Source organism: Mus caroli, chromosome 10, assembly GCF_900094665.2.
Source record: "Mus caroli chromosome 10, CAROLI_EIJ_v1.1, whole genome shotgun sequence".
Classification (NCBI taxonomy): domain Eukaryota; kingdom Metazoa; phylum Chordata; class Mammalia; order Rodentia; family Muridae; genus Mus; species Mus caroli.
The window spans coordinates 7,148,910-7,173,393 of NC_034579.1; the positions used below are offsets into that span (position 1 = coordinate 7,148,910).

A 24,484-nucleotide genomic window follows, 5' to 3' on the forward strand; every position below is an offset into this window, starting at 1 on the left:
ATCAGCCTCCAAACACTGACACCATTGCATATACTAGCAAGATTTTGCTGAAAGGACCCTGATATAGCTGTCTCTGCTGAGACTATGCCGGGGCCTAGCAAACACATAAGTGGATACTCACAGTCAGCTATTGGATGGATCACAGGGCCCCCAGTGGAGGAGCTAGAGAAAGTATCCAAGGAGCTAAAGTGATCTGCAATCCTGTAGGTGGAACAACATTATGAACTAACCAGTACCCTGGAGCTCTTGACTCTAGCTGCATATGTATCAAAAGATGGCCTAGTCGGCCATCACTGGAAAGAGAGGCCCATTGGACTTGCAAACTTTATATGCCCCAGTATAGGGGAATGCCAGGGCCAAAAAGTGGGAGTGGGTGGGTAGGGGAGTGGGGGGGGGTATGGGGGACTTTTGGGATAGCATTGGAAATGTAAATGAGGAAAATACCTAATTTAAAAAAAAAAAGAAATAAAACTGTTGATACAGCATTTTGAAAGCTGTACGGGAAAAATAAAAATAAAAATAATTAAAAAAAGAAGGCAAATACAATGTTTTATTTTCTCATGAAATAGGGAGAATTCTGGAAGATATTATTAGATACGTGTCTCTGGCGGGGGGTCGGGGGGTCGGGGGGGATTCTTTTCGTGTCTTGGCATTTGTCTCTCTACCACTTCATTTTCTTTGACAGAGTTATATGTTCAAAACACAATTTGATACTGTGTCAATCAAATTGAAATAGAAAGGTCCATAATTATTTTGCATTGCTAGTGGAAACCAGGTGAAGAAGATGGCATTCATATCCCTTTGCATTGCCAACTATTAGATTTATTGAAGGAAGATTAATCAGACAATTTTAAATACCATCTTCCAAGTATACAGTGCCCTCAATTTGGCTTAAAGGCTTAGGCAGCTAAATTTTCTATATACATTTTCCAGAGAGAATTTTTGATAAGATTTAGAATAGCTGTCTTACTTGTGTTCAGGCGCAAGGATATATGAATGCTTTGTTTCCTCTGATAGTACATTTTTCTCACTCCATAAAGATTCTTTCTGCTAATATCACAGAAAAATATGACCCTTCCATTATTTCCTGTTTAGTATATTAAAATGTAAATGGACTCATGTGGAATTGGAGAGAAAAAGAAAGGATCATTTAATCAAGTCTATGTTATTGCTGTTGCTATTAGTTGACTTTCTATTGCTTAATCCAATCTGTACTTCATGTCTGAACAATTCAGACATACTTCTAAGTACACCCTAACAGTCCATTGCTAAGGGAGAAATTTCCCCATTGTATGGCACATAAACAGCAGGCCTCTTACAGAATGAAGATAATATATGGTAAGCTTCACTTTCCTGGCAATACTACTGCTTTAGTTAATTCATGTTTCAAAAGTGTAGGGTGCATGTGAATAACACCTAAGAACAGTTGCCAGTGTGTTTAAGAATCCTGAGGATCAGCCAGTAACATGCAGTTAAACTATGAGATTCTCCATCTCTTTAGAAAGGAAACAGACTGCCCCATTGCTTTCTTATTGAGAGGGTTCAGAATAGCACCAGAGAGCTGCAAACCACACTCCCTGGAGTAAAAGCCTTGCAGATTTTCAGTAAGTGTTGGCAGCTAATTGTAGAGGTGCAGCATATTACAGAGGGCTGACGGCTTTTGTTGAGTGTGGGAAGTCTGTCTGTTGTTAAAATACACCAGGAACCAGCTCCTTCATCAACAACCTGCTGTACTAGAACCATTTACAACCTGTTCCTCTCTCATCTCTTCTTGTGTCCTCTCCTTTTCTCCTCAAGAGGCTATGGCCACCAGCCTGAGAGGACAAAAGGAGCAGAAACTAAGAACAGGGTTTTGACAGTCATGGGTATGTACAGAATTATTTCTGGAGACAACTGCAGTGAAATGAGTATGTATTATTGTTCCAGGCATAGGGTATATAAGGGCTTTTCAGGGTTATGGGTGGAAAGGAATCATTGGCCATGACATCCAGTGAGCAGGGAGGGCTGATTGGTTATAATACAACACCTAATAGTATGCAGGCAGAGAGCCAGAGTGGTATGTGTGTGCTGAGTTATGCAGCTTTTCAGAGACTCAGTACAAGGTCACTTCAGACAAAGCCAGGCAAAGGCAGCCACTGGCATTCAGGGACACTCTCCAGACAATGACAGGCAGACAGGGAAGCCCTGCTAACAAAGAGCATCCCGGTTATGGGGGAGTGCTACCATAATAACGAGGTTCGCCAACATCTTCTATGTGCCAAGGATCTATCCATGTAGCGCCATCTCTATTTCTTTATGAGTGAAAGGAAGAATACTGTCTTTTATGCATGGGGATCCTTGGTTTAGTATACTTGCCTTCCTCATTGACTTCCCATCCTCACTTTGTTCTTTCTGAGTAGCCTCAGTTCCATACTCCAGTGACTTAGACTGAGTGACTTAAACAGTGTGACTTAAACAGAGTGATTTTTGCTGAAATGTAAGCACTGTAACAAAAAACTATTAAATTATGCCTATTTTACCTACAGTGTAACAGAATGGTTCTGCTATCCAACATTCATATTTATTATAAAAATACAAGCATAAATTCTATATGATATTGATATCTCAAATCCAACTTGATGATTGACTTTTGACAAGTACAATGCAGTATTTATAAACTGACCAATCCCTATACATAAAAACATACTTTGGCACATATTAGTGTATTTCATATACTTTAGTTCTTTTCCCTGCAATTCACAAGTCAGATGGATGAAATGGGAGCACAGAGAGGTGACATTGCTGGGCAAACATTGGTATTTAAACGTAGGGCATGTGACATCTGGAAGTAGGTTATACTATGACTTTCCACTTTAGATTGATTGCCATGGGAGACTATGTGGATCTTTTACACTGATATTATAATGGATTTATCATTCTACTTTAACTATGACACTACATTGTCCCCATGCCACAACTCTTGGGGTTTCTTGAAAGCCAGGTTCCCTTTCTGTCATGTCCCCCAACAACATCTTTTTAAAAAATCAAATTTGGAATTCCTAAGGGACCAATAAAAACTCACTGTTAGTAATATTTAGTCAATAACTGTCACAGAAATTAAAAGAGTAGCTTCTAAGATCAATATTGCCAAGAACACATAGACAAAAAGCTCTTAGCCAAAATTATCAATAAAACACATGCAGTAGCTAGACTTCAAGCAAATCCATTTGGATATGCCAACCAGGCTCAGGCTGTGAGGAGAATATTTACAGAAACAAGAATGCCAAATATAATTCTATACTAAGAAGGACCACCTTGAGAGGTCACGGTGCTGATCTAAATCTGTTCAAATTATACTCAGAAAAGGAATGTAAGCATTATTCTACTCCAGTAGAAGGAAATTGCTTCTCATGGGACATGCGTTAACAAATCTGAAATAGCTACCCATGCGTATAACAAGGTTAAACAAATAAATAAATTGATGGCAGATGGTATAAAAGAGTGTCTCACTGGTAGAATGGTAGATTATAGAAAAGCAAAAAATAAAAAGAGTTAGAATAAAGCATGCAGTATCAGATGAGACCTTGAGATATCAGGATGCATTTTACATAAACTAGTGAATTTATACAGAAATGTCAACATGTGGTTTTAAATACTTTAGCATTTTCTTGTGTGGGTATCTGTAGAAGCCAGGAGAGGGTTCCCAGTCCCTTGGAACTGAAAACGGAGTTGACTGTGAGACCATTATTATAGGGTGCTGGAAACAGATACCTCCTCCTCTGCAAGAGCAGCAAACTCTTAGCCACTAGACCCTATATGTGCATATATAATATACGTACACGCAAACACATACACAAACATGCACACACACACACACACACACACACACACACACACACACCACATGTCCTAGTTATGTACAATAAAGGAGAATACCCCAAAGTTTCAAGCTCAGCCAGTACTCAGATCAGATCAGATATTGGTTTCTAATCAATCTCTCTCTCTCTCCCCCTCTCTCTCTCCCTCTCTCCCTCTCTCCCTCTCTCTCTTTCCCTCTCTCTCCCTCTCCCTCCCCTTCCTCCTTCCCCCCCTCTCCTTCTCTCCCTCTCTCCCTCTCTCTCTCTCTCTCTCTCTCTCTCTCTCTCTCTCTCTCTCTCTCACACACACACACACACAGACACCCTTTTGAAGAGATAATCAACTAAGGATTTAGAGGTGGGGCTGAAGAGATGGCTCATAGATAAAAGTGCTGGTTATTAGTCCAAAGGACTTGGTTTTGATTCTCAGCACTCACGTGGCTCACAACTGTCTGTAACTCCAGCTCCACCACGACATTCAACACTCTTTTCTCTTTTCTCTTTTCTACAGGCATCAGGCACCCAGATGGTAAACAGACATATGTTCAGACAAAACACAAAATACATATAAAATAAAACAAAAATAAATCTTTAAATACTTTTTAAAAAGAGTTAAATGGAATAAACAGTAAATATACACAGTGAGCCTGGAGTACGGGGTGCTATAGTCTGCAAAATTAAAAAAAAACAAAACTCCTCAAAACTACATAATAAAGTCAAGCAAAAGACACCTACTGGCCAAAGCCAAAACAATTTGAACAACCAGCCGGACAATTTAGTACGGGAATATGATCCAAGAAATAAAATAATTGATCATACTGATATAAATGAAGTATCAATGAAGATAAATGTGGAGAAAATAAAACTCTTCATCCATATTAATTGCAAATAATGTGGTTATCTTCTTTGCCCTTAGCAAAGGACAGTGTGACGCTCCTCTCCCTGGTGTGGCAAGCAATTAGTGACCTCCCTAGTTCCAAAGGTTACAATGTAAGAAAGGTTACACAGGTAAATCCACAGTAGAGAGGTTTGGTAAACACAGCCTCGTCCTTACCGGTGGGGTCAATACTAACCCAGTGTGTAACAAACTCTAGGGATGTCTTCTACCGGTTGCAGTGTTGAATGGCCATATATTAGCTAAGCTCAAATTTAAGGATGTTCTATAAAACACCTAACTGCTACTCCTAAAAACTGTCAAGGTCATTATACAAAAGATCGGTTGAAAACTGTCACAAGCAAAGGCAATTCAAAAAGGCAGGGAAGAAAGATTGAATATAATACTCTGAATAAAATTCTGAGTTGGAAAATAAGAGAAAGGAAAAGTCAACAAAATCTAAGAGGGCTGGAAGTTTAACTAATAATGACATAGCAATGTTGATTCTATTTAAACTGTGGCAAATGTCAGGCTTCAATATAAGACACCACCAACAGGAAAAGATGAGAGCCAGCTCCTTGAGACTGTCACACTTTCTCTGCAGCTTTTCTTTAAAAGGATTTTTTTAACTGCCAGTTTTCTTGAGTGTCTAAGAATTAACATCACATCTCAGTCCAGCAGCAGAGGTAGCATCCTCAGATGCTCCATGGCAGGAACTTGAGTGGTTTAAAATATTATCAAATTCATCTCACAGGGACTGAGGGAATGGATGGCATTGACAGACCCTTCTCAGTTCTTTTCCCATCTCCCATTTCAACCTTTCTTTCTAGCCCATCTCTGTTTCTGTGTGACTCCTGCTAAAATCACAGAACCACTCTCTACCAGGAACCTCCAGTGGCTACAGTAGGTGGAGACTCCAGTACACCGACCTTCATTGTCTGCCCGTCCTCTATTCCAGTCTCATCTGATGCCTTAATCTTACTCTGGAGGAAACCTGTGTATAGTAGCTCCTCCTCCCCACCCACCTCCACTCCCTAGGGGCTTAGCCTCTTTGGTGCAGAACCAGAGCCTCTCTAATTCTCCTCTTCTGCCCCTGACATCCTTTCCTTCTAACTTATATTCATTCCTTTGTGATACCAAGTGAATGATTTCAACATTTTCTACCAGGGACACTGCAGCCACCACACTTGGCAAGGACCCAGAGTATGCAACAGCAACCAAAGAAGAAAAAATCCACTCAATCAAGATGAGACCAGATACCTACGCCAAGAAACACTTCAAACATTTGTCTGGATCCAACTGCAAAAGCAGGAACATGAACAACCAAGACAACAGGCCTCCTCTGGAAGTCAGCAATTCTATTGCCATAAGCAATATTTGGGAAAAGCAGTGTAGCTGAAGCATGAAACAAGGAATGGGTGATAATTATTTCCCTGGCATTAATGATGAAAATTAAAGGCCATGTGGTTCAAATAGTTTTCCAGGGTCGCACAGTTGGGTAACAGTGGTTGCTACATTACTATCCAGTTTATCTGACTTCAGGTCTGTGCATCCTAAGTACCATGGTGCTCTATCCCTTGCCTAGCTGCAGCCTCAGAGTACCATTATACTTGGCAATATGTAGAAAGACAAGACATCTGTTACCATATTGATAAATGAGTGGTTTGTGTACAAATGAAATTTGTCCTATATTTTAGACCATATGAAACTTAAGAGTCCATCTACATATTTCATCCCAAGACAAGATAGTTGTGATTTGAGTCACATAAATGATATAACTATAGAAATAGGATTGTTTTTATGACTCTTGCAAATGGTTACTCCATTTATTACTATGTAAAGTTAAGGTTAACTACAGAACAAAAATAATTTGAAAAGAAACATGAAGAATCAGTATTCTTGACTCTTTAACTTTTGGGCTAACCTAGCCACAAGATGCTAATCAACTCTTTTCCCAAGGCTTGGTGCTAATTCCCAGACCCTTACATGAACATTCATTTTTAACACAGTTGTCCATGTGCTGGGAAAACTCAAAGACAATTCCTTCCTAGGAACACATACCCACAGGAGGGTAACTTAAAAATCAAATTGATTGGGTGTTCTTTAGGTATTTATCCAATCAGGCTGCTGAGACTTAGGGGCCAAATGGAAAGAGAAGCCTTTGAAGAGGTTCCAGGGCATCACGAAGAGCTTCACAAACATTTGTTCACACTTCATAACCAGAAGGAAAAGAGCTATCTACAAATAGACCTTGCTCAAAATGACCAAAACCTCATCAAAAGGTGTTTATTTGGCATCTAAAATTAAGAATCTGTGGGCCAATATTTCTAACAATTGTGGTCCTCTGGTCCCCCTCTTCTTTCCCACTCTCTTACTTTCTAGTGCTTTGTGGCAATGCTCACTTATGAGATTCCATGTGTTCATCCATTTAGGATGATGTCTCTATCAGGATTCAGTCCTACGAAAGTAGTCATGAGTATGTGCTCATTATAACATCTCAAACTTCACCATGTCAGCTTCTAGATCATCTCAGCGATGGATATAAGAGAAATCCACAAATGTGGTCAAGGGCTACTTCATTAGCATGCATCCCCTTCTCACTCTGTTCAGGGAAGACTTGTTCTAACATAATAAGAAAGCCATCTTCAATTATGGTGGATGGTTTAAATTGAACAGCAGTTCTTTCCCTATGGCTGTCAGTGTACCCAATTGAATCTCCAAAACAGATTAAAAAAAAAAAAACTCTAACAAACATGGAGAGAAAAAAATGATCAGTAAAGAAAGCTGATTAAATTTCAAAACTAGGAAATCAAGGTCTGTTTTTACAACCCTAGTGAGACATAAGAAACAGCAGAGAGCAATAGCATATAATGTTGTAAATGGGCACAGTGGGCTGTGTATAATGATGGAACTCTCTTTGCATGCATATGTTCTTACATGTGAAATGCATGTATGCATGTGTTCTTACATGTGACATATATGTGCAGGTACTCAAGGCTATTCACTGTTTGGGGATCTTCTGCTTTGCATCCTCCTTCACTGAACTTGCAGAGGAAGGGGAAACCTCATTAGCAAGGGTACTCTAAGCTGTCTAATCACTGTGGCTGAGCTTAGAGAAAAGGCTCTGGTCCCAGACTCCTGATTACTTACATAACTGCAAACAACACAGTAGGAGTAAAGATGACTTGCATCCTCAACTGTCAACCCCAAGGATTTTACAGAATTAATTTGCACCAAACATGTGTACTCACTCTATCCTCAGGAATATTTTGAAAGAGAACACAGAGAAAAGAGTGGTCAATACAGACAGTGCCATGCTGATCAACAGTGACAGACTTTACTAGTGGTGAGGTCAATAGAAAACCCATTAAAAGTTGTTTCTCTGAGGCCAACCCTGGAATTAATTTTCCAGCTTTGCCCTGAAAGCTCATAGAATTGTAATATAAAAGCTGCAAGATTTCCTCTGATCTCACTATAAGAAAATTGCAATAACCAGACATGCTTGCAAATGCTCATGAGAGTTGGGGCACCATGAAAGAGGAAAGGCCTAGCCTATGTACAAAGGGTAATGGGTTTTTCTTCTGTCCTGAATTCTTGTAGTCTGTACTATCCTGGTGCCAGGAATAGAAACTCAGTATAGCTTGGATATACAGGGAAAAGATATTCTGTGGGTCATTTTGAGGCTAGAAATCCACTAGAACTCTTTCCCCTAACCCCAGTGACAACAGCAAAACCCACCATTGTAGGTCCATAGTGGATGCTGCCTGCTGTGTGTAGCATGAGCAGTTGTAGAAGTTACTCAGACAATTGCCTCATGTTTTATCTCAATTGTTCTTCTACAGCATGACTGACAGCTCAGGAAGAAAATGATGATCTAACTGAGCATGGTTATTACTGGTGGTGACTACAATACATTTCATAATATTCTAATAAAACTTAATATGATTACTATAAGCTATCATTTGAGAATGCTTAATAAAACTTTAATATAAAATGAAGTGTCTATTTAATGTATTAGTCAAATTAGGAGCTCTTCGTGTCTGTAGAGATAAAATAAAGAACTGTATAAAAATGTGGGGAAAGTAAAAAGGGTAAGTTTAAGCAATTCTTTCCATCTAAAGAGTGGCAATGTTCCTCAAATCCCGTAAAGGCAGAAGCAGGCTTACATTCCACTTTAAGCTCATGGACTGAGGATGGTTGGAAGAGAATTGTCCAAGGATCACCCATAGTCATGTCCCTGATGGAATGAACATGTTAGTGTGTGAAGTAGTAGGAATTTCTAATAGCTTTTAGAATCAAATTAAGATGACAATGTCAGATCATTCATTGAAGTTATTCAACAGAAAAGAAAGGAATTTAGTACTACAGCAACTGCATTGTCATTTTGAAAACCATCCTTCATTCAGTGAGCCACTAAACACATCGTGCATGTCTGATTTAGTGCTATGTGTACATAAAAAAGGATGACATAGTAGAGGTCCAGCTCTAAGAAGAGCGAATCACTTTGGCTCCTTTGTGGACTCCAAAAAGTCTCCTGGAGGGCGTAAGACCTGACACTGCTATTAAGCATGAGTAACAGAGAGATCGAAGACAGGAGACATAAGTAAAAGCTCCTTGGCAGTAAAATGTAGACAAACCCAAAACCACAGGAACTGTGAATGAAGCACGGAGGTTTCAAGTTTTAGTGAGCAGAGTTAGTAGAGCTGACAGTAACAGCGGCTGTTATTTATTGAACTTTGCATGGTGGGTCAAAGAGCCTTAGGGCTTAAACAGTAGGTGAAAGAGAATCCCTGTCATTTCATGAAGCACAGAGCACTCAGGACATTTCATGAGAGTCACTTGTCTTTAGACCCTGACTCCTGAATGGGCATGGCTGCTGTGAATGTACCAGCTATACCTACAGCCACCATACTTCATGTCTCAGGTACCCACCGGGATCCAAGGAAGGTGCTAAGTTATAAAGGCGGAGCTCACATTCTGTCAGAGATTAGGCTCAACCATATTCAAAATTCAAACAGGATGGGCCAGCCTACTGTTGTTAGTTACTGTTGTTAGAAATTTAAGGATTACAGTCCACTGTGGTTGGCAAGGAAGAAATGGCAGTGAAGGTGGCACTAGCTGAGACAGAAGGAGCATGAAGCAGCGAGTGGAATTCTGTCTGTAGTCAGGAAGCAGAGAGAGAGAGATGAATGCTGGTGTTCTCAGTTTTCTACCCCCCCCCCTTTTTTTTTTACTTAGCCTGTGGTGCTGATTCAAGATGCTTCTTCTCTTCTCCTTCTGGAAATGCCCTCACCAGCACATTTAGAGATGTGTCTCTTAAGTTTAAAGGTGTGTCCAGTCAAGTTAACAATGGAAAACAGCCATCATAGCCTCATATGCATCCATTAGATTGAAACTTCGTAGACATGAGTATCATCAACCTTAATGCTTCATTCCCATGCCTGCCCAGTCTCAGATTTAGGAAACTTCATATTTAGATTAGATTAGACTGCCATTGAAAACCAGAATACTAGAAACAACACAATAAAATTGTTCATTCTTGCCCGGGAGTGGTGGCGCATGCCTTTAATCCCAGCACTTGGGAGGCAGAGGCGGGTGGATTTCTGAGTTCAAGGCCAGCCTGATCTACAAAGTGAGTTCCAGGACAGTCAGGGCTACACAGAGAAATCCTGTCTTGAAAAAAACAAACAAAAAAATTGTTCATTCTTCATAATTTATAAAATATTTGTCCTGTTAGACATTAGGGATATAAGAAATTAATATTTTCCAGTTTGTACATGAGAATTTATGTCAGACATAGCTATCATTTCTTTTTTTTTTTTATGGTCTTAGATCTTTATTGTAGAAAGGCAGGGAGAAAGGAAAGAAGGTAGAAAAAGAGTGGGAGAGGCTGGCCATGGCCATGTGGAAAGAAGGGGGAAAAGAGAGAGAGAGAAAGAAGGCTAGAGAGTAAGAGAGCTAAAAGCTTAGAGAACATAGCTATCATTTCTTTGGCTCAATTCATTGAAGTAAAGTTGTTCAATTAAAATGGTCCTTAAAAGCAGTGGTTCCCAACCTCCCTAATGCTACAACCATTAATACAGTTCTTTATGTTGTGGTTGGCCCTCCCCCAACAATAAAATTACATTCTTTGCTATGTCCTAACTGTAATTTTGCTATGACTATAAACAGTAATGTAAATATTTCTATTTCTGATGGTCTTAGGTGAACTCTGTGAAAGGGTCATTGGACCACCCAAAGGGGTTGCTATCTACAGATTGAAAATGACTGCTTTAGTGTCAGAGCATATTGAAGGATTTCTTCCAGGAATACAATCTCAGTCTTACTCCCATCAAGTGAACATCTGAACTCTCACATCTTGGCCAATACCAGATACTATAATTGTGAATACTGTAGGCCAATATGATACATGGACAGTTATTAGTGGGTTTTGCCTTTTCTTTTTATTAGAAGGAATAACCTCTTTTCCTTTCTAGGATATTTACATCTCCTGACTGTTCCTTGCTGTTTTGAAATTAATAGTGATAATACTTAATGTAGTAGAATATTTTTAGTAGGTGTCTCCTTTTGTTGTTTGTGTTAATCCTACTGTAAATAAACACAAAATGTTGCTGATTTTTCAAAGCACATCATTAAGTTCTCTCTCCCCAACAGGAACTTCTTGGCAGGAAGCAGCTGGAGTAGTGCATCTGGATTTTTGCCATAGCACACAGACCTCAAGTTCCATGAGAAAACAAAGCCATGTACAGGCAGCAATCCCAGGAACTAGAAAGTTGGCTTCATATTTTTGCCCATTTCCATGTTTTGCTTGGGGTCTTTGTTTACTTTTCCAATGAATATTTGACTAATATCTCCCCCAAGTGAAACCTTCTTATTGAAGAAATAATGTTATTAGTTTGGCAAACATGCAATAACATTTTATAGCCTCTTTTAATTTTACAATCTTCTTTTCTTTCTTCCTTTTTTAATTAAAGGAGGGAACATAGTAGAGTCATCTAGCTGCAGAGAACTAAAACATCCCTAATATCATATGTCTATCACCAGGCAAACACGGGACATTACAGACTGGATAAGGATGGAGAGTGATCTCTTGTGTTTGGCTGCACAAATCTAATCAAAAGGTAGAACCCCAAGCCCAGAGACTATTGTTCAGGCTACCCTGATGTACACCTTATAGGGTGTGTTCTCAGAAAATGAAACAACAGCAGAACATTTAGAATTGTGATCCAGAAGTACCTTCTCAAACTCAAATAAGCTGAACAGAAAATAAAGAGAAGGTCTGGGCTAAGATCTGAGAAACTTGAAGGAAGGAAAGAGTCGTGCAGACACCCATGCCTGATGGTGACCAGAGTAGTCGCTCTTCCGACTGGGCAGGTTCTAGAGCAAGAATTCTCACTATACTAATAGTAAGGTATTCTTAAACCCAGATTTATACGAAATTGGGGTCCTATAGAAGCTACTAAGAAGGCCTTCAAGCATAGAAAAAGTATAGAGACATATTTGGACTGGGTTAGTGTGACACTGTGTTTTAGAATGAAAGATTGACCATGCCCGGGGAAAGGGCAAAGACAGAAGGACAAAACTAAAATGTTCCAAAGATGTTGGCTCATGGTTTTAGAGATATGGTGGGTATGATTGGACAGATGTTCCCATCATCTTTACCAGCTACTTCCTAGGTGGCAGGGTATTGTTGTTATTTAGCAACAGAGGTCACTTCCTGTCCCCCAGATCATGTCTCATACAATAAAACATAAGCCTATTTTCCAGATGAGAAATTGATTAGTTTACTCCCTGGTTCTATTCTGCCCCACCCCTTCCTCCTTGAGAGCAACTTCAATAACTCAGTAAGCAAAGGAATCAGCTTCCTGCATTTCCTTAACAGCACAACCTGAGAATGGTGTAGAACTGGTCCACAGGGTTAATGTTCTAACACTTTCACCGACTTTTCAACTTCATGTCAGAAATTCTCATTCCTGGGCACCATAAGAGAATCCCCTTTTTAAACAAAAGGATTTGCTACTGTTATACTGTAGAGTGCATTGGGAGTCTCACATACTTCAAAGATTAAGATTCATGTTCTTGATGTTTGGAGATGGAGTAAGAAGAATTTGTTGGCAGAAGTTATCTGGGCAGGCACATGAAAACAGAGGGACATGGGAGTTGGGGCTGACTGTTGACTCCAATCTTGATACTGAATGTGTAGCTAGCACAATAGAGTACTAATAAATGGTATCTGGGTAGTGAATGCTACTTTTCCAGGGAGAAATTCAGAGCACAACAACACATTATGTGGCCTTTGTTAGCTGGTGGCATCTCATTGACATGTTGGGCTCCTACTTCTCAAGTGGGCATAGTAAGTCTTCTGCTTAGCAATTCATATGGCTATTACTGGAGACAAAAAAACAAGGAGCCAGAAGCATCAAACCAAGTGGAAGAAAGAGCCTGGCAGAAGCAGGAATTGTAACACTGTTAAGATCTTCCTGGCTGAATTTCAAAACCACAGCCAAGTCTTGAAGTCTTCCAATATTCATGAAGTTATAATGAAGTTCAAGAGGCCACAGATTTCATTTGCAAAATGTCAGTCAATGAGAGAGATCTTGTATTCCACTTTTAAATTATTCCTAACTGAAGGGAGATTAGAATCTATAAGTCCACTCACTGCCATCTATGGGAATCATATTTAACAATGAGACAGCAAAAAAAAAAAAGAATACTGGACAATTTTTCCTCATTACATTTTAGCTGAATTCAAATGGGGGAAATATTCAAATGAAGAGAAATTATTTAGATGGGCTAGCATGAGAATAAGATCTGTCCATACATCACCAGAAACACAGAAAAGTCCTGAACAAGGAGAAAATGGAGTTGTCAAGGCAGAAGCCTCAAGCTTACGGTGATTTATTAGTAGAAAATAAGGAATCAAGACATGCTAACAGCAACCTGTGAGGATGTAGATAATGATGTATCAGGAGCTTTCCACCCGATATATCAACCCCACACAGTGCACCTGCTGCCTTTCATGACTCCATATTTCACCAGAAAGCGAGCTGTTAAGAATTTCATATGGAGAAAGGATTTTGATTAGTGTATCTATATTGACTACTATAGCGTACTTATGTTGACTTTTGCAACTGCATGTCAGTTACAAATTCTGCCCTCAGTTTTCCCACACATAACAGTGAGTATAATGGATTCAGTTTTCTAGACACTGCATGTGATGGTTTTTATATTCTTGGACAAGGGAATGGTACCATTTGGAAGTGTGGCCTTGTTGGAATAGGTGTGATGTGGTTGGAGTAGGCATGTCACTGTGGGTGTGGGCATAAGATCTTCACCCTAGTTGCCTGGAAGTCAGTCTTCCACTAGCAGCCTTTGGATAAAGATGTAGAACTCTCAGCTCTACCTGTGCCATGCCTGCCTGGATACTGCCATGCTCTCACCTTGATGATAATGGACTTAACCTCTGACTGAACCTGTAAGCCAGCCCCAATTAAATGTTGTTTTTATAAGATTTGCTTTGGTCATGGTGTCTGTTCACAGCAGTATAACTCTAACTAAGACACTGCATGACTCAGTTTACCTAGTGTGTCTGTGTTATACAGCCATTTGCACATCATATGCCTTCTTAGGTCCAGGATCTTTACTTTATAAAATGAGAATGCATACGTAAGGCAAGGCTCCAACTTTACCAGTTTGGATTCTATATTCAGACTGTGAAGTCAGAGGCCACCCACCAATTGTTAAGGGAGACATTGAGTTCCCCCATGCCAAGGCCCTGCTGATTGGGAAAGATGAGCTGAGTGTTCCACTCTTCCTGGCCACTGGTATTCACCTTCTTTCTTCACACCTTATGATAGGACTGATAATTAAGTTCAGAACTAACTACTTTCCACCTCTTTGCCACTGTTGATTTTCTCACAGAAATCCTAATTAACAATGAATGGCTGAAGGCAAAAGAAGAAGGAAAAATCAGCCTGAAGAAGAAAGATGTTACAGTAATCATGCCTGACTTACTTCTCAATTTATCTGTTTTGATTTAAGGGAATTTGAATCTGAACAAAAAGAGAAAAGAAATTAAAGCCTTTTTCTGAGCTGGGTATAGGAAAATAGGTTACTATAGATAAAATGGACAAAATTGCTGCCTGCAGAATTTAACCTCTTTCCTGTCCTGGAAGAGACCTGTTGCATATCAGGGTCCATCCTCCCACCAAATGAAGAAGATTTAGCTCCCTATCAAGGACAACAGAACCTCTGTGTCAGGAATAGTCTTTTTCCAGGGACACAAAGGCTTGCCTGCTAGATCATAACAGACAATTCTGCATCTACAGATTTTAATGTAAGTACCAGAAAATGCAGACAAATCTACTTAAGTATTTCCCAGTTTAATTCTACTTTTTATTCATATGTGTGTAGTATGAGTGTGCATATGAATGTTAGCATCTGAATGTACACACAAATGTTTATGTGTGCATGCCCGAGGAGGTGACATCACTATCTTTTTAAAATGTCTCTCCAATTGAGTGTGTGTGTGTGTGTGTTTGTGTGTGTGTGTGTGTGTGCATGTATATGCATGTCAATGCAGGGTCTCTCACTGGACCTGGACCTCACAGATTCTGGTTGCTTTAGCTAGCAAGCCTGCTCCATGTATCCTTAGATGACCACCACACCTTTCTAGGTTTATTGAATTATGGGGATTTGAATGCCATATCTTATACTTGTACAAGCACTTTATTCACTAAGCCATCTCCTCCACCATTCAAATCTGTTTGAAATTCCTTTCTTGACCATTGCCCCAAATAATATGTAAAGATGAGGGAAAATAAAGAGTTATTAATAACCAATCTCCATATGATAGTTACTCATGTAGGGACAAAATCCCCAAACCAAGCACCTATACAAAACACATCATTTCAGTGCCATTTAAGTACCAAGAAGAGCCTCTCTGAAAGATTACACTCCAGCGTTGTCAGATGAAAACAGCCACCTACTCCATTTCTTTGGAGAAGGAAAGCTCCTTTTAGAGAAGCTCTGGGAATGAGTGAGGAATCATGAAAAGCTTTTAAAACTTTAAAATAGAAGGATGCCTCTTAATCGATGCCTATAAAGAAACCCCTGGAATCTTGAAAGTTATGTTACACAGTCAAGGACTTTACAGGGATAAAGATAAGTCTCTATAATTAGGGTGATTATAGTAGATAACCAATTCAAAATGGTTCGATTTATACCTCAGGAGACAACCGAACAGGGAAGGCATGTCTGCATGTAGTTGGAGAGGATTAGTCAAAGAAACCCTAAGAGATGTGACACATAGGGGTTGAGGGGGGCATGATCCAATTTATTACAATGCCATGTGGAAAATATGAAAAAGAACATGTTGGGCGACATTTAGGAATAATTACAGGCTGATAGGTGGCAACAAAAGAGAGATGTGTGAACCGTAAGGTCTTGGTACAGAATTCAGTGAACAACCTAAATGAGCTGGGAACAGATTCCTCACCAGACCAAGATGTTAAATAAGCTTCCGCTCTCTCAGAATGGGCTGCACCTCATGACCCATAAAGCCATTACATAACAAAGGGTGTTATTTTGAGCCTTTAAACTTTGCCACAATGTGCAAAGACAGTGGTAGAAAACTAACACATCTCTCACTAGCTAATCTGCATGGGGCATGAAATTTTTAGACCTCCCCAGAAGGGAGATAAGAGGCTATTTTTATGGTTTCTCATAATCTACAAGCCATTTTCACCAACTAGCCAGCTGACCTTAAGGCCATCCTTCAAGGGCAATTTTCACCAGACTATGATTTTTCCAAACTCCACGTTATAAAAGGAAACAAATAGTCCATTGAGATAACAGCAGGATAACCAGGCTCTCTGTACACTTGGGTAAGAGAAGAAATACAGGGATAACAAAGAAAGAATGGCATTTTATTTATTTATGTTTGTTTATGTTTGTTTGCTGAGGTAGAGTCTCTCTATGAAGCTCTGGCTGACTTGGAACTCAATACATAGACCAGGTCTCCAACTGATAGAGATGTGCTTGCCTGCACCTCCCAAGTACTGGAATTAAAGGTATGTGCTACCAAAATGGCCCATCCTGGGAAATACCATTTTAAATCGCAAGTTAAAGTTAAGGTTTTCTGTCATGTTACCAGACCAAAAGTACTGCTATAATGTAGACTTCGTGATACCTAGACTAAAAGGTATAAGAAATAACAACAAATTTACTGAGAGAAGTGTAGGGAAGTGTAGGGAAATCATCAATTTCTATGGTTGTAGTATTAGTAAAAAATAAACTACTGAAAATGAAATTTTCAGTAATTTAAAAAATAAATCAGTTATTTGGGGAATTTCCTCTCTTGTCTTTTGAGTTACTGTACAAGGTAAATCAAATGACAGTTAACAGCATCCATCCAGGTGTCCAGTGCACCAGGCATGATATCTCTTTTCTTCTGGCTTAGAAATCTGATGGGATGCCTAGGGCTCCTCCAACTGCTTGCCACTGACTACTACGTTGGCATGCCCCTAGCTTGTTCCTGCCTGCTTTGGTCAACTGAAGTTATAGTGGATTTACTTGTATACAGATTCTCCTCTTAGAGCTAACAGAAATCCTTAGCCCTAGCATGTTAGGGCAGTTCTTAAGACCTCCAAAGAAATCTGAAAAACAGTGAGAAGTCATAAAATGATAGGCTTAAGAACTTCCCACTGGTCACCTTGAATGGCTTGCCAATTTATTCCTGTTTTGGACCACTGTACCAATGCACCAGGACCATGCCATCTTCATTTAACAGTACTACACTTCCACTAAGAAGAAAGGGCATCACAGGATCCTAACTACATGAGATTCCCAAACCCCACAAAATATGTAAGCTCATTCCACAAAGCCCTGAACTCAGCTCTGAAGTTTATAGTGACACTGAGCCTATGCGATTTGTTCATGGGATTTTGAGGCAGTTAACTTGGGCCAGAGATGCCAAGAAACATTCAACGTCACATTTTATCCATACTTTGAGTTCCTTATAACACACATACCCCTTGTTGTTTTACCTGAAAAGGATAGGATAAAAACTGTATCACATTCATAACCTTTAATATTATCAACCTTTTTAATGCTGCAATATTTCCTAATGTTTCTCATATTGTGGTGACCCACAACCATAGCATTTTTGTTGATACTGTTACGAATCATAATGTCACTATCTGTGTTTTCCAATTGTTTTAGGTAACCCCATGAAAGGGTTATTAGACTCCCAAAGGTTTTGCAACCCTCACATTAAGGACCACTGCAAGTTTAAGCAAATTAGAGTCTAAGAGAGAACCCTTAGGTCTGTCCATGGCTAAAGGTATTTAGGTTTTCCTTAGGGAAAGCTCAAAGAGGCTGGAGGTCACAGGGATGAAACAGATGGAAACAAGTGGCCCAAATGTGAAGAGGAAGGTGGAGTTGGTAGAACTCACCCAGTGACATAGCATTTACTTTTGGGGGACAGGTCAAAGCGCCTCACACTTTCACTCCCCTTGCCCTATCAGAGTCAAGAATAGATAGATCCAGAGTGGTAGCCTTTCCAAGGTATGGAATACTTTTTCCTCAGGTAAAGTCTTGAATGAAGTCTGGAATAGATTCCATGTCTTCTCTGAACCACTATCATTCCTTGAACTAAAGCTGAGTTTCTTTCATTGCTATGATGTTATAAGGAAAAAAAAAAACTACAGGGGGTATTGATAAACAAAGGTATCAAGCAACTTATGCCCCACATCATCAGAATATGTGTTCACGTTTTCCTTTGCACATCTCTTCTGTAGAGAGGAGCATGCCCCTCTCATGCCCCATGGATGAAACAATAGCTCATTTTACTTTGTTTTATCAATCATCATGGGTAGAACTTGGGACATCACCATGCAGTCAACTTTGCTGTGTCAAGAGTCCCTTTTTATGTGTTCTTCTGAGAAGATGGAAAGAATACACTCTAGATTTTCTCAAAGACTTTAAGCTTAAAAAAAAATTCAGTAGTGAAAACTTGAGAACTCAGCATACAATTAGCCGACTGCTTAGATTTAGCATAACTGGAAAGTAAATGTTATTGTTGGCAAATCCTTCTGATACTGGGAATTCTCAATCTCTTGTTCATTCTGTTCATCAGCTAATATAAGGGAGCCTGATCAAAGAAAAAGAAAATTCCTCTTGGCCTTTGGTATAGAATTCTTAAATACTTTTCTATACATGACTCCGCTGGTTAAAACTTTAGTTAAGCTCAAAATCCTGGGAAAAAAAAGTAACCATGTATTCCAAATATGTAAGGCTCACTGTATTTGGAATAAAGAGCTATGACATTAATCCTGGTAACAGCTGGATAAATTGCAGTATTTCTTTGTAATACTAGGTACTCCTCTCCTGAGGGAAGCTCTCTACTTGTTTGACCATAGGCTTTGCATTGGTTGGTAAAGTTTTATTGGAAGTGACAGGATTCATCATAATTGGCCATGTGTATTTCCCTCACCACACCTGTTAAGATTCCAGAGAGAAGCTTTCTATGTTTGGCACACAGAACCCCAAGGACACTTTTTAACCAACATGTAATATGGACACAGCCTAGCTAAAACACATTACTTATTATTCTGAGACACAAAAAGTCATCTATTATTATAGTATGTACTATATGAGCATACTAGATTAATTCAGGAATTAGTACTAAAGGTGGAGGGATATTATCATGATGCAATCAACCCTTAGACATAAAATATGAGACATATGTAAGCCAGTAGCAAAGGAAGAGCTGCGATTAGGGTTTGAAAGGACTCTAACTTGCTATTATGTAATAATAATAAAATGCTCTGCAACACTGTCACCTGTTCCAACTTGACAGCAGACACTTTGTCAAATGAGCTTTCAGACTTAGGCAAGGAAGGAAGAAGGTTAAATATGCAGAGATGAAAATGAAACTGAGTCTCATTTCTATCTGAAAAAGATCACACCAAAAAGCTTTGGTGCTACAAACAAAAATCCAAACCAAAATGAAAAAGTTAATAAGCAATCAGATCTATGGCTAGAACCTAGAAAACACATTCTTTTGTTACAATACAGGAAATAATTAGTTTGGAATCCATAAATCTTTGAGGTGAAGGAAGTGGGTAAGGAGAAAGGGAGCCTGTGACATCTATTAGAAACTAGGCTCAATGCAACTAAAATTGAGGCTTCAAGAAGGGAAATGTCTACAAGGAACCTTAGGGCATAACTATTGTCATGTGTTGTGACTGATTAACTAGTTATAAAGAAACTCCATAATGTGACAGTTTTAGTTCAAAAATTAGGAACCAAAAATCTAACAGTCTAAAATAAAACTGACAGTGACAACTGAAGATTTAAAATTCTTCAAGGTTTCCTAACTGCCTGAGATCTGAAAGAAAAGTAAGAAAGCCACACCAGAGAAATAGTGTCTAATAGGGGTTGAAGAGGATGATGGGAAATAAGGAGTCCCCCTGAAATTAAATTCAGGGCCCACGTGCCTTCAATTGCTGATATCATTTAACTACATTGAAAATGACTATTTTATTTTTTTCGTGACAGGGTTCATCTCAATAGCCCTGGTTGTCCTGAAACTCTCTCTGTACACCAGGCTGGGAGTAAATACACTGCCACTCTGCAGCAAAGATGACTTCTAAAGCTTCGTCTCTAAGTCATATACCACACTCTCATCTTCTGCCAGTAAAGGAAAGTTCATTCCTCCAGAGAAACTTTAAAAAAAGAAAAAGAAAAAGAATTAAAAGTAGCCAATAGAAAGGAGCTGGCAGGGCAAGTGTGGATTAGTGGAACAGTACTCGCTTAAGGTGCATAAGACTTGGAGTTTAAGCCCTAGCAGCAAAAACAAATAAACAGCCAGTTTAGAGAGTCTAATCCTTGTTCTGTCTAGACATTCTGTCTAGACATCTCAGATGAAACGAAAGTCCCACAAAGACAGTCACATCCTCATCCCTGAATGTTCAGAAAAATTAGTTTGTACAGTAAACGGGGCTTTGGTATAACACCATTAACCTCCTGGTGGGGGGGGGGGGCGTCTCAGGTTGTCTTGATTAGCTGTGTCTCTCCACGTGGATTTTCACAGTAGAGAGCCATTGCAGCAAACGGTCAAAGGAAGACATGGTGAGGAAGAAAGTCAGATGGCTGTGGTGCTCCTCCCTTTACCTGTGAAACAGAACCATGAGCCCAGAAAGGCTGGAGTCTTCCAACCTACGTATTTCATCAAGAATGTGGGTCCACTGACATCTTCCTTTTATGCCAATTAGACCCTTCTCAGCATTCCAGTCTACAGACATTTAATGAAACATATCATCATTGCTTAAATCACTGAGTTTGTAGTGGTTTTAATATTAATATTACCAAATAACTAATAACTACCATCTCTACTAATTGCCCAGTGTAGACATAAAGAAACATGGCTTTTGGCCATGACTTACTAGCTAGGGAATGCCAATGCGTCTATGCAGAACAAGCCTACCAATAAAGGAACACAACCAACACAAGAGGTTATGTCAGGATCCAGAAGGTTGAAGTGCTTGTGAGCTAATGAAGAACCAAACATTTGCAAAACATTCAACTAGGATGGTGACAGAAATGGCCAAATTTTGAGTTATTTTAAAAAGTGCTAAGTAGCACATGCCTTTAATCCCAGCACTTGGAGGCAGAGGCAGGCGGATTTCTGAGTTCAAGGCCAGTCTGGTCTACAGAGTGAGTTCCAGGACAGCCAGGGCTACACAGAGAAACCCTGTCTCAAAAAACAAACAAACAAACAAACAAACAAACAAACAGTGCTAAATAGCTTTAGCAGAAATGAAGCTAAAGAACTTAGATGAGCCAGTAATCCCAGTCCCTACCCTGATGGCTCTAAATCTTCCAACTAAGTCTAAAAGGTCCCACAGCCTCTCCAATGCTACCACCAGTCAGCACATTTCAAATTGATGAATCTGTGGAAGACAATTCAAACTTAAACCGTATCAGGGTGAGTTTGATGAACAGCTCTTGATGTATAGAAAGGTGCTCCAGTACTTTACTGTGAGATAGAGTGAGATTCTACCATAAAGCTAACTGGTAGGCTGGTTACTCAGAGCCACATCCCAGCCTCAGAGCAGAATAGCAACCCATGATACCAGATCTGCTTTCAAAAAGCAACTCCTGAAGAATTAGCTGTTATAGAATCTGTTTAGGATGCAGGTGTGGAAATCTGGATTTCCCAGTAGTCTGTAAAGACTTATGCTTAATGGCTATTAGGATTAAAGAATTTGTTGGTAATATGGACATAAAATGTTCCTCTCACCCTTAAAAGCAATCTCCATGTAGCAAAAAGAATGATACAGGGGGACTGTGCAACACACAGTTTAGAATTGTCACTGGTTCTTGCATACTCACAGGTCACCTGTCCTCCCACTAAAACTCCTTAGAGGTTTACTTGGCCCAGTCATCTATCCCTGCCATGAAGAGGAGGGCCAAGGAGCTCATGAAAAGAAATCAAGCACATGCCTACCATTCAACTCAGACAGTCCAGTCATTAGTATTTTAAAAGTTGGTACTTATTGTTGTGTATGTATGTGGGCATGTATGTCATGGTGCATGTGTGGAGGACAGAGAACAACTTATAGAGTTGATTCTTTTCCTCCACCTTTACATGGGTTCTAGGGATGGAACTCAGGATATCTGGCCTGAATAGCTTGAGCCTTTGTCTTCGGGGCCATCTTGCCAGCCCATAGCCTTTATAACCAGGATTATATACACGTGTTCACAGAATCATTGTGTAAAAATAACCTGAAATTGCAAATAACTGAAATTCCCATCACCAGGTGAATAGATAAATGATGATTAATGTGGATAAAAGAGCACTCAGCAAATATAGTAATTGTTAATATACATGAGGTAATGATGATTCCCAAAGCAATTACACTGAAGAAAAGAAGGCAGATGGGATGGTTTATCCAATGCACTGATACAATACCTGACTAAAACTCAAAACAAGAGAAAAAGAACAAATATACCAAGACCCAAATGGTCATAATCACCTTGAAAGAAATGTTATTTGCTTCTTATTTCTTTTCTTACCTCTTATTTATTGCTTGCTTCTGCACTGGTAGGGATTGAACCTAGGGCCTTAAACACTTTAGGCAAGCACTTTACCACTGAGCTATGTCTCCTGGCACTTCTTATGATGTCTGCAGTTAGGACCTTAGTTCATGTTAATTTCTACAGCAGCAGTGGGCAGGAAACTTTAAACAGATCCAGTGCTGAGAATCATCACACCTTAAGTTCTATGTTACAGGGGCCCTATGTGCAGTTGTCTGAGACTATAATGAATATATACTAGTCACACATGCAAGGTGAAATCTTTATGAGAGTAGTCATTGCTTTTAAACATGAGAACTGCTACCCTCTAAGTTGTTCAGAACACATGTTGGATCATATTAGATAGTATTCTAGTTTATAAATATGTAACCTTATTAAGAATATTGACCTAGTTTATAAATCAATTCATTATTTTAATCAAATTGTAGTAATAACTTTCATGTGTAGACCTTAGTCCAATTTATAGGTAGCTGGTTACAGACAGGTAAGAGTGTTCACTAGTTCACCCAAGAATACACAAGTTAATGTTCCTGTTGAAGTTCCTATAGAAGACAAAATAGAGTTGACTGTAACAATACATAACTGTTATCTTGTACTTCAAACAGTACACATTGTGTAGAATGAATGGAAGGCAGGGGTATAGTTCATCAGCAAATCTCTTGCTCAGCAAGTATGTAACCCTGGGTTAAGTTCCCAGTCCTACAAACATAGACAGATAGATAATAAACAAAGATTTTAAAATCATTATATTCATGTCTTAAGTTTTATGATTTTGGGTAACAAAGCATTTGTTTCTTTCAGTTCGTCACTGACGTAATAAAGTCATGTGCATGGGAAGAGGACAAGGGTGAGTGTGACAGGGAGTTGACAGGGCAGGGGCTGATAGATGATTAGAATAATTAGGATGCATTATGAGCATTATGGAATTGTGAAAGAATCCATTGTATTAAACAAAAGCCTTATTAAACTTGTATTAAACTTGTCTTATTGTTGCCTGACTCAGTTTACCCTCACTGGGGTAGCAGCTAAGTAGGGAAAGAAGTTTGGAAGGTTGGGAGGTTGACTTTGGAAGAATTTCAGGTCACTTACTGCCCTGTCAATGTTGCTGATGGAAAGATGTCTTGGAAAGACTTGTGTAACCTGTGCCCCCATCACAAAAGTAGATCTCTGTAACCACATACACTAATATTTAGAGTTCTCTATTGTGACAGACATATCTGTGTCAAGGGGAAAACCTACGCTTGCTTAACTAGCACATCAGGATATGACACCGTAGACATCCACACGCTCTTCTGGACTGTGTCTTGAAGCTGTCTCAAAAGGGGTTATGCCGTTTACAAACAAGTTGTGTTTGCCCTTCATTTCTCCATAAAGTTCAGAAAATGTTTCCCTGTGCTGAGTTCAAAGGAAGGGAAAAAGGCCTTTTACTTTCCAGTAAGAATGAACTCACGAAATGCATTGATCTTTTCTGCTGCAAAACCCTAGAACTTTACCTTTGGTAATTTTGTGTAGCATCCCCGTGATACATTCATGCACATTTATGTTATATTTCAGCTTTAATATCCACCTTTCTATGAAGATGGCTTCAATGTTATTGACAAACAATATAAACTTTTACTCCTTGCATTATTTGCACCCATTTGTGATTCCTGCCTATCAAATGAGCTCCACA

General features: G+C 39.4%; 1 protein-coding gene and 1 long non-coding RNA gene across 7 annotated transcripts in view; one reads left to right on the forward strand and one right to left on the reverse strand.

The window, feature by feature from the left end:
* The window catches only part of Grm1 (glutamate metabotropic receptor 1), a 380,897-nt gene that overhangs the window by 61,764 nt on the left and 294,649 nt on the right, over positions 1 to 24,484 (reverse strand). The window lies entirely within an intron of this gene.
* LOC110303089 lies at positions 1,450 to 8,660 on the forward strand. The gene is made up of 3 exons (XR_002378900.1): positions 1,450 to 1,604; positions 5,878 to 6,058; positions 8,553 to 8,660. It is a non-coding gene; the product is annotated as an uncharacterized LOC110303089 (long non-coding RNA).